This window comes from Durio zibethinus, chromosome 4 (genome assembly GCF_047325235.1).
Source record: "Durio zibethinus cultivar Kanyao isolate XHJ-2024 chromosome 4, ASM4732523v1, whole genome shotgun sequence".
In the NCBI taxonomy this organism is placed as follows: Eukaryota; Viridiplantae; Streptophyta; class Magnoliopsida; order Malvales; family Malvaceae; genus Durio; species Durio zibethinus.
Window position 1 is genome coordinate 14,121,429 of NC_143165.1, and position 12,276 is coordinate 14,133,704.

General features: G+C 29.9%; 1 pseudogene; it reads left to right on the forward strand.

Moving 5' to 3' along the window:
* The first annotated feature begins 8,915 nt into the window (after positions 1-8,915).
* On the forward strand, positions 8,916-11,924 carry LOC149519234 (uncharacterized; annotated as a pseudogene).
* The last annotated feature ends 352 nt before the right edge of the window (positions 11,925-12,276 follow it).

Here is a 12,276-nt window from a genome sequence, read left to right on the forward strand (position 1 = left end):
GAACGTAAATACAGGGGAAGCTTCAATGAATAATCATCATTCTTCGCAAGGAGAAGGACTTGGTGAGATATTGCTAACTAAAGACCACTTATTCCATTTTTGAGCACTCTTTGATAAAATTATAGTTGTATTTAGAATTTTGAAGAGCTCTTTTCTTCACCATTGCGTCATGGCATACTTGACCGAACACATTTCAATTTTCCATTTATTTTGATCGAATATGATTTCACTTTTCAACTTTTGCTTTAATTTTCTAAAAAATTGTCAAGACAAAAATACTAAAAAATAACATAAATTACATGGCATATGTGGGATTTCGATTCCCTTATTTCTAAGGTACAATACCTATTAGAATTTCTGAGTTTTAGACTCTCTCCCCTTAAGCCATCTGCTTCCGGCAGTAAATAAATACTGCAAGTCATCATATGCATCATGGCAAAATTGACAAATTTGAGAAGTTCATGGCAGCAATGCTAGGCAACGAATCTTGAATGCAATGTCATCTGGCTTCATAATTATTTACTTTGATTGGATCATACATCAAGAGCCACTTCTCCACTTGCCATAATAACCAAAACTCCAAAACTAGTAGCATAACATTGAAACTTGCCATTTGCTTGATTATTTTTTTGCTTCTTTTGGTTAGGAGAAAGCTTTTATACTGCAACATAAGTTAAGTTGCCATTAAAGTTTTCAAATTAGGGTAATCACAAGGGAAGTGACTTTAACATGCATTTATTAACAGTTTTTTAAACTCATTATCATTAAATTTCCCTTTGAGTTATATTACTCCCTACATTCCTATTTGTTTGTCTTGCATTGACTTTCATATAATTAAGAAAAAAAATTTTGACTTTAATGTATTGAATATTAAAATTAAAAATTTTTTATAAAATTAAAGTTTCATAATTTTTAATGTCAAAAAGTAAAAAAAAATCATAAAAATAATTTTAAAATATAAAAAATAAGAGTTTTAAATGTTAAAAAAGAAAATAAGACATAGTTTTGGGACATAAAAAAAAAAAATGAACAAAGAAAATGAGACAGAGGGAGTAAAAATTTTTTGGCCAGTTTGAGTTATATTAATTGGCTCAAAAATTCACATGAAATTATACGAACTAGCTAATAGAGCATAGGACAGGTAATGCAGCATGGCAAATGAACAAGTTTATTGCTTCACTAAGGAAAAGATGAGGAACTTGTTGGAAATTTGAAAGGAAAGCCTTGGAAGCGTAGTAAGCAAATTTTTTGGTCTTAGGTGGTTAATCTCATTTTGATTATATTTATTATACTATTGATTGGATGGATAAGGCCACTTCCACTTGCGATTCAAAGTGGCGCAAGGAACACGCGCGATGGGAAGACAATATGTTGGGGACAGTTATTGAAGCATGCTTTTTACATAAAACATTACTGGCCATGACAGACCATATAGTAATTTTGTTTAAATAAGTGATGAGTAAGAGAGAAAGCTCTTTTCTGTTTTGTGATGTCTATCAAGTCCTATTTTGAATAATAAAATTGTGAAACGAGAATCTATTTGTTGATATGTAGATTCCAAGATGTCGCACTTTTTTATTAGTGGAGATCATTAGCCTTTTTTTTTTTTTTTTTCAAAAGGTGCGAGACCCACTTTTTTTTTAAAGTGAGATCCAAACACTAAATTTTTGTAAATGTGTTTTATAGGGTTCATTACTTTTTATTTTTTAAAAATATTTTTAAAGGTGTGAGGTTTTTTATTGTTATTTTTTGGGTGCACCTCACATTTTTTTTTTTTTGAATTTTTATAATTTTATTATATTTTGTAATTTTTTAAAAAGAAATCAAAAAGATTTTTTAAAAAAAGATTTTTTCTTTTTTATGAAGTTATAATTTTTTAAAAAGAAATCAAAAATATATTTTTTAAAAATGTTTTTTCTTTTTTATGAAGCCCATTTATACCAAATGTCAAGATAGGAGGAAGAGTTTGGGTTTAGTAATAGTGTGGTTAGCCGCTTGGGTGGAGGAAGAAGGCAAAGATAGTGTGAATGGAACTTAGAAAAGATTAGAAGAAAGAGGAAGTGTGGTGATGAGTGAGAGAGGCCTCGCCATTGATGAAATTTTAAAGAAAGACAGAGTTAGAGTGAACCATAAATAGAGATGAATTTTGAGAGATGAAAGTGGGAAAGGTTTGGTGGATTTTGGTTCAACCGAATCAATAATAGAATTTTTATTTTGTTATTTTCTACCTTAAAATTTAGGTGAGAATTTGGAAGGCTTTTGGGAACTATTCACGTGTGGCATTTAAAACTTAAAATTATATTTTTTGCTTTTTTTTTTCTTATTTAGGTGAAAATTTGAGAGGGAAAAGCAAATGATTGATCAAAATTTTAATATTTTAATTTTTTTTGGATAATTTAGTTGAAAGTTTGAGAGGGAATGTGAGTCGTTAATTAGTGATTTTTTTTTTTGTATTTTTATGCATGTAGTCATGTATAATCATTTTAAAATAATTAGTAATTTTTTATATAATTTCTATAATGGTGATTTTATTATTAATTGAATTTTTTATGAGTTGATTGATAAATATTAAATTGCTAATTATTATATTATTTTAGTTTACTTAGTTGTTTTAATTATTTCACTTAAATATTTGATTTGATGGTGTAAAGTATATTTATCCATACTCAAAAAGTTAGGTTTTAATCATCTCCCCTCAATAATCATACATTATAAAAAACAATTAAAATGTTCATCACTATTTGTTTAATTAAATTAAATTATTATGTTAATTTCATATAACATATTTTTTATCATTATATGTATTTATAGTATTTATGTCAATGAATTTCATGAATATATTAATGAAAAGTATTTTAAATATTCATATTAATTCTGAATTATAACTACGAAATGTGAATAAAGTATTTTGACATATAAATAAAAGAATTAAAATATAATAAAATAGTTTAAAAATCATAAATAAGAGTTTCTATAATTATAATTATAACAATTATATTTTATAATAAGTTGTACAAAATAAAAAAATTCTATTTTTTGCAATAGGACAAGTGGAATCAGGAATCAGGACTTAAGGGAAGGAATTTGCAAAAGCCATGTAAATAGGTGGAATTTGGAGCTACCGCTTTAAATTCCTTGTTAATTTTCAAAATCCTTCTTTTAATTGACGAAAATGTCAAAAATATATTAAAAAATCATTGCAAATAAAATAAGTTTTCGTAACAATAATTTTTTATCATTACAAATATGATAAAAATTTTCTTAATAACTTTTTGTTGGTATATACAATATTAAAAAAAATTAAACAATGACATTGAAAAATTATTGCAAATAAAACAAGTTGTAGACACCGATTTTGTTTGGGTCTACTGTTTTCATTTCAGTTTAATACTAATAATTTTAATAATAATAATAATAATAATAATAATAATAATAATAATAATAATAAATATATTTTTAAAAGATATAATAATAAAAAAAGGAAAAAAGAGATAGAAACCAAAGGGTTGGTACGACGCTGCTGTCACCCCTGTCCAGCCCTTGACCAGTCACCTGTCCAGCCATCCTACCACGCCTACGACCACCATCTATCCCCCTATTTGAAGCTCTTTAAAACCCCCAGCCTATTCCTTTTCAGACTCTCTCTCGGACACCCCATCTCAAAAACCTACGGACAGATCTTCAAAACCTCCAGACATACTACCCTCAGTAACCTCTCGTTTCGAGGTCAGACACCAAGCTAAACCTCTCCCTTCAACAACCCCAAACAGAACCCACACCAACCACAAAAAAAAAACAAACAGAAAAATAAAAACAAAAAAAAGACAAATAGTCCTCCCCGTAAGGAGAAACTCAGCACCAAAAAAGGTACCTGCAACAAAAATAACATCAGTTTTGGTTTTACAAAGGAAAAAAAAGAGGGAAAAGACCGAAAGCTTTGAGCCTTGATCTACACCGATTGGGGTAGTTTATGGCAAAATGGGAACCAAATTTGAAAAGACCACGATGAGGTGAACATTTGAGAAAGTTTTGTGTTTTTTGACCACCGGCGGCGGCCCACCGACGGTGGTAGGTGCGGCGACCAACACGACGGCACAAAACACCGGAGGTCGAACATCGACTAGGCCACAGAGCTCCCCTAGGAGCTCTGTAAAATTTTTTTGGGCAAAAAAAAAGGTAGAATGAATGAAAAAAAAATTCGGTCTCATATAAAAGGCTCAGACTCAAAACGACGTCATTTAGGAAAAGATCCAAAACGACGTCGTTTTAGCCAAGAAGGATCAACGCGTGGACCCGGATCCAACTCGAGATTCGTGCAAACCGACACGCCTACCCACTTCAGCTAGCCGTGAACCGGTCCAGATGAACCGCCAATGAACCGGTCGAACTGGTCTGAACCATTGGACTGCCCGAACCGCTGATTGAACTGTCAAACCGGTCCAGACCAACATTGACCTAACTATTGACCGGTCCGATTCAAGTAAAAAAAAAAATTTTTTTGAATTTTCTAATTTTTTTATATATTATTATTTTTGTTATTTTAAGTTTTTTTATATTAATGCATGATAAATTCTTAAATTTGTTAGAATAAATATTTAATTATTTTAATAATAATAAAAATGAAAATAAGTAAGATAATAATTAAAAATATATATTAAAAATGCTCAAAAAAATAATAATAATTTTTATATTTTTTCTGCCTAAATGTTGGAGGGAATAAAAATATTTTTCTAAAAATAATTTCGCCTAGATGTTGGGAAATTATTATTAATAAATTTTCATAAAAAAATAAATAGATGAGAAAATATTGATTAAATTTCAAAAATCACTAAAATCAAACTTGCTCCGAAAATCTATCTAGATGTTAGAGATTTTTAGAGATGTTCGCATTTTCTTAAAAACGAAACCTCAATTTTTAAAACCAAAACCCTAGGATTCTAAAACCCCTAAAATCTAAAATCCTTTAAATCCAAACCCCCTAAAATCTGAAACCTTAAAACTTTTAAACCCTTAAATCCAAACCTCCTAAAATCCAAAACCCTAAAATCCCAACCTTTAAATCCAGACCCTGAAATTCAAAACCCCTAAAAGCCAAAACCCTAAAATTCGAATCTTCAAAATCTTGAAACCCTAACCTTTAAAACCTCTACCCAAGCCCTTACTCAAAACATTCTGAAAATCCTAAGGACACGTGTGAAAATCTCATTTAAAGTAATCTGTTCTCGAATGTTGGCTAGATGATGGGGTGTTTAGGAAATTTTACTTTGTTAAGTTTTTTACACGAATTCTTAATTCACATTAATAATAAAATTAATAAATAAAAAGTATAATAGTAAATTGGGATCTTAAATATAAACAGTCGCATCTAAGCTCTGCCTAGATGTTGGAGAGTTGGGGTGGTCTCATTATACTTAAGAATTCAACTTCTAAATTGCATTTCATTTTACATGACATTCATTAGCATACATACGTTAGCGTGTTATCGTCGATAATTGTCTGCATTATTCTCTCTTTAAATTTTATTTATTATTTGATGATAAAATATTTATAATAAAAAAGAATAATACATTTAAAAAAATTATGATATTATAAAATAAAATAGAAATAACAGTCCGAAAAAAATAATTCTTGGTACGCTACCTAGATGTTGGAGAGTCATTAATAATTATCTTCTATAAATATTGTTATTTCATTTTAAGGATTATCGTGTTAAATTTTAAGCGAAAAGAGTTATTTTAAAATTCTGCCTAAATGTTGAAGAATTTTAAAATAATTCTTTAACTTTAAGATTTTCTCAATATTCTTAAATAAAGAGCTTTAGCAAAATTTTATTTTTCCAAATGAAGGGAATTAGCATTAAATTTCAAATTGAAACCATTTTTATCTAACACCGAAAATAGCGGTAATTAAATGGTACCAATTTATTGGTGTTATGTGGGTGCTAATCCTTTCTCACATGTAACCGACTCTCGAGCTCAACCTGATTTTTCGTAGATCAAAATTTATCTTTTTGATAAACTTTAAACTCGCTTTTATAGTTTTATTAAAAAGATAAACTTTTGGGTGGCCAATCACACCCTAACAAAGATTGGTGGCCACTCCCCTCATTTATTTCGATTTTAAAACACTTTATGTCTGACGGTTCCAAAATCGTTACGACACAAGTTTTCGCAACATTACATTTTTATCATTACGAATATAATAAAAAGTTTTCATAACAATAATTTTTGTCATTGTATAAAATATTAAAAAATAACTTAAGTAATGACATAGCTTCTTTTTAATGTTATACCGACATCCCTAGAACACTAAATTGAAAGCCATAGAAATGAGGGCTATCCATTGAAAAATGGTTGTAAATAAAACAGGTTTTCACAATAATTTTTTATTGTCATTATAAATATTATAAGATTTTTATAGCAACTTTTTTGTCTTTAAATAAAATATTAAAAAATGACTTAAGCAACGACTTTAAAAAATTATTACAAATAAAAATTTTTTTGTAGCAACTTGGTTACAAATATGATAGAATTTTTTGTAACAAAGTTTTTTGTCTTTATATAAAATATTAAAAATAATTAAGCAACGGTAATGAAAAAATCATTACAAATAAAACAAGTTTTCGCAACAACTTTTTGTTGGCGTTATGAATGGTAGAGGAATTCACAATGATAAAATTTATCGTTGTATAAAATATTAAAAAATTTAATTAAGCAATTATTATAAAAAGTCATTGTAAATATACCAATATTTTGCAATAATTTTTTCAGTTGTTACAAAATAGTATTGCTAAGTATTCATTTTCTTGTAGTGCCTCATGTCAATTTCATTTCACTTTATTGAAAAAGAGAGATGATATATAGATAAATATATATATATATATATCTATTGAAAAGGAGATGATATTATCTTTCTCATTTTAAGATTCTCCTAGGAGGATTTCTTACCAAGATTGATATGAAATTTTGTCTATGTTTCAAACATGATTTGGTAAACTAAAGTTACAAAAATCTTAAAGAAAAAATTTCAGCCATTACAGTTTAAAATTTTATTTTAAATGTTTTAAGTTTGAATTCTAAATTAAACGAGATAAAATTTATAAAATGAGAAAAAAATTATCTTCTTTATATGATTTTATATCACATGCATTAACAAATAAGAAAAAACTCAAAGTTAGGAAACATATCAAATAATCTAAGGGTTTTTATTTGTAGAAGAAAATCATTTTTTGATCATATAGACATTAGTAGCACCTTATCTTGGCCATCATAAATATAGTTTAATAAATTTTACTTTTTCAAAGTACTTTTGTTTTTATATCTAAATGCACTTAGGTATAAATACCTTAAATATTGAGCACCCAAATGTTAGGCATCTCCCTTTGAAAGACTGATGGAGAATTTCTCTAATTTGGTTCATATACTTAGAAAATATAAATTCCTTATTCTTGATTGATCAAAAGTTTTGTGAAATCAATTGAAAAAGGTAAAAAAAAAGTTGACTTAAAAATTAATTAATTTTATATTAAATTGAAAACCCAACTATGAATATATTAAATTATTATTTTAGATATACATCGATAGATTGAATTAAAAAAATTGACATTTCTTTACTTGATAATTAATTCATTTTCAAAATATCCTTTAATAAGACATTTATTAACTTTATTTGTAGAGTTTAAAAATTCTATACCTGATTTAGTTTGGTATCTAATGTTATTTAATTAACTTTTATGGTTAATTTTGACCTATTACTAATACATCATGTTTTTCCCTTTAAGAGAGATTAGCTTGTTTTTTTTTTCCCCTAAAGAGAAGCTTAATTTGTAGGGAGTTTTATTCCTATTTGTTGCAAAAAAAAAAAAAAAAAAGAAGGAAGAAAATGTGAATGAAATCTAGGGTGAAAGAAAGAGCTAGACTGAAAAGTCCAATTAATCTTTAATTATATTCTTCATTTGAGGTGGATTGCTAAATTTTGCAAGCAAAAACCTTCCTAGTAGTGGTTGCGGGTCTTTTCCTTTAGCAATTTCTTTTTTGACTAGCAACTTTACTTTGAAATCTCTTTTGTCGTCAAACAACGTATAGCCTTACATATATGTCTTCAAGCTTTTATCCACAATTAGCATAGAGAAAATCATGCTTGGCCTCCTTACCATTGTTTTTCCTTTTCTTTCTCCACCTTACATGTCTATGTCAATTTTTTGTAGGATTGTATAAAAAATCAAACCCATTTTAAAAATTTGACGAATAATATATTGGTTTGCAATCTATTTATGTTTTTGGCCAGGCATAAATGTCCATTTATATGTACACTGACATACACATGTTTTAAATTTTTTTAGGAACTATATTATGTTTTTTTTTTAAGTTTTCAATAATTATGTGATCTGTTAATAGAGTACTGTTAGACTCTTTAGTTTCAATAACCAAGCATCAAGTTTCAATAACCAAGCATCAATATTTGACAACCAAATATAAAATGTGTTTAGATTAGTATACTTAAGATTAAAAAAAAAACAATTAATCAATTATGTAAATGAAGTGAAATTTCATTTAAACTATATATGAAATGTAAAATAAAAATTTGTCGAATGAGGGACAACAGGGTTTATTTCTCTGAATGAAATTAGAGTAAATTGTGGTTTATATACACTGAAAGCATGGTTGACAGCTTCAGCTATCTAAAAGTAAATGACTGGCTCTAGTTTAAGTCAAGTCAGCTGTAGGACCTGCCAAGAAACGTCTCCTAAACCCAAACTGGGTCAAAACTTAGTTTTTTTTATTCTTTAACATTAAATATTTCAATTCAATTCGTATCGATTTTCGAATTATAAAATAAAAATATTTAAAATATTCAAACCGAAACCGAAGTCCAAAAAAAAAAATCGATTTTCAAAGATATCTTATGAATTAAGCATGTTATTATCACGTCATTGGTCCCAGTCGAGACTAAGAAGAGTTAGTAGAGATGATTTTCAGTCAAGTCAAAGATGCAAGTTTTCTACAAAGCTCGTGCACCAGGAAATTTCCTTGAAGGTCTACCAGCTTTGCCTAGTTCACCTTAGCTCAGTGAGAGATAGAGCTATATATTTTCACCTCTTTTCCAAGTTTCCTATAAGTTCTTCCTCCCAATCCTGTTGTCTGAAGAAATTCAAGCCTATAGTTATGGATCATTGTTCCATATTCTCTACTTCATCAAAACTTTCCTTTCGTGTTTCATTGCTGTTTTTTCTTTCCTCTTTCTTCTACCTGAATATTGTATCTGGCACCGCAACTCAACTTAGTTATGGTCATCAATGTGATTCAGTTGTTCATGAATCAAAACCAGCTGATGAGGAGTTCAGTATCTTCCCATTTCCTGGACGTCAAAATGGTTACTACTATGGTGGGGATAAAGTCTTAAATCGTAGCTCATATCAGTATTATTCATCTGAATCGAAAGCTCTAGTTTTCGAAACTCATCATGTATATGCAACTGATGATGAGGATGTCTTCAAGGTGGCAGGAAACCTAATCTTTCAAAGCTTCTATAACTACGAACAGAGTTTCTCCTCTGATTTGTCATTCTATTCATATTCAAGTGATTCAAGTAATCGTGGAGTTCTGGACTTTGATTTTCATGGCTTCTGGTCTAGAACTACCGGGAAGCTATGCATGGTGGGATCAAGCTATACATACTCAAAAGAAGGTAAGCTGATTCATCTTGCTCTTGTTCTCAAGTTCAACAATATTAAGAGTTCAAGTACTATTAATAGTTTAGTCACTGGAACCATGGATAGCTTGTATCCTGCTGCTGAACCAAATTACTTTGAGCAAATTTCCCTGCTGATGTTTCCTGAAGTAAGTTACAAGTACACCAAGGTTTCAAAACAATTTAGTCAAGGGTGCCCTGGGGGAACTGATATTCCAGTGGTGTCATCCCTCAGCTTATCGCGGAGTCGAACTATTTGTAATATGGTTTTAGGTCGAGGCAATGTTTTTGAACTAGAATATGCAAGTGGTTGTGATTCTTCAAAGAGTTGCAATCCATTTGGTGACGGTATTGGATATTTGCCGCGGGTCATATCTTTGCGTATGATTCAGTGCTCCGACGATAAGCTAAGCTTGAGGCTTCTGATAGAATTTCCTAACAATAGTCATATGGGGTCTTATGGCTCTTTCAATTTCAGCACATCATTAGTTGGGGAAGGATCTTGGGATGCAAAGAAGAATCGGCTTTGTATTGTTGCTTGCCGAGTCTATGATGCATCAAGCTCCTTGCAGAAGTCTCATGTTGGAGATTGCACAACAAGGTTGAGCTTGAGATTTCCAGCAATCTTGTCTATCAGAAACACGAATACTGTTTTAGGTGAAATTTGAAGTGAAAAGCCGAGGAATGAATCTGGTTTCTTTGATAGGTTCGTGTTCCGAAATACTTACCATAGTAGGGGAGGAATTCAGCTTCAAGGTTTGAAGTATGAGTACATGGCAATGGACAAAGTCAAGAAGTCATGCCTAAAGAAGAATCCTACTAGGAAGAGCAGCCTGGGGAAATACCCAGATGGGTATTCTGGAGATAGGGTTTTCATATCTCAATCAAAAATTCCGAAGGACAAACAGGATGCGGTTATTCAAATCCTCTTGCAGTGGGTGATCAGCCTTATCAGAGATTTCCATTTCTAATACCATCCTCAAGCTCAAGGCCTGTAAATCCTGGTGTTAAATCAGATACCATCGTAGCTTGCTTAATATCAACTACAAAATGAGCATCAAACTACCTAGTTTGGAATTGAGTTCTAGCCTTAATCGTCCATTAAACCAATCTTCAAATGGATATCGGGAAATCCAAATTTCTGCTGAAGGGTTTTATGATGCTGAAACAGGTAATCTGTGCATGGTTGGCTGCAGAGAACTCAGATCAGAAAACAAAGCACCTGTAAGTCATTCAAGGGACTGCGAGATCCTTGTGGATATTCATTTTCCTCCATTGAACTCAGACAGAAAAGGAAGTAAAATCAAGGGAAGCATTAAGAGCATGCGTGAAACAACTGATCACCTTTACTTTGAACCTATGTACTTCTCAGGAAGAGCTCATTATCGCAGGTGGGCAGTGGAATCAATTTGGAGAATGGATTTCGAGGTGGTCATGTCTGTCATATCTAACACTCTTGCAACTGTCTTTGTAGTACTTCAAATCTTTCATGTGAGGAAGCATCCTGGCGTTTGTCCTTTTGTTTCACTTCTCATGCTTGTCATTCTAGCCTCGGGACACTTGATCCCTTTGGTTCTAAATCTTGAAGCAACGTTCGTTCAAGATAGTGAAAGATCTGTTTGGATTAGAGGTGGAATATGGCTAGAAATGAACGAGGTGATCATTAGGGTTGTCACAATGGTGGCTTTTCTGCTACAAATTCGACTTCTCATGCTTTCATGGACTGCTAGATGTTCTGATGAAAAGAAAAAGGCCTTGTGGGTTGCTGAGAAGCGGGTCTACGCGTGTTTTCCAGTGTACATAGCTGGAGCTGTAATCGCCTTTAATAAAAAAATATATTAATAAATAAATAATATTAATAAATAAACAAAAAATAAAAAATACAAATAAAATACAAATGGACTTACTCATTTGAATCATATCTGAGCTAAGCCCAACAGGCTTAAGCCCAGCCGCCTGTTGAGCCCAATAGGCTTAGGCATGGACAAAGTAGAGTGTCTACAATATCTTTTTACACTTATTACTACATTTCATTACTTTTAGGATTATTATAACGTTTTCTTAAAGGCATTACAACACTTCTTATCATTGTATGCCAAATTATCAATTTTATGATTACTCTCACATTTTTTATATTAACACTTATTTATTTTGTTTAGAATTATTATTTATTTGTAATAATAAATCTTTTATGTTGTCAAAAATATTATTTATGTTACAATAATTTTTTTATACTTGTTTCTACTTTTTATTATGTTTAAAATTATTATAACTTTTTGTTAAGATATTACGACACTTCTAATTTAATTTATGCAAAATGACACCAAATTTACAACTATTCTTATCCTTTTACATTATGACATTGTAACATATTTTACATTAAATGATTCTAATTTTTTAATTATTCTCACCTTTTTATGTTTACACGTATTTTTTTTCTAGAATTATTTTTTATTCATAATAATAATTTTTTTATACTGTCAACTTATATTTATGTTATAATAATTTTTTTTTAACGCTTCTTGTTACCTTTTATTATATTTAAAATTATCGAAAGCTTTTCTTAAGATATTACAGCTCTTCTAA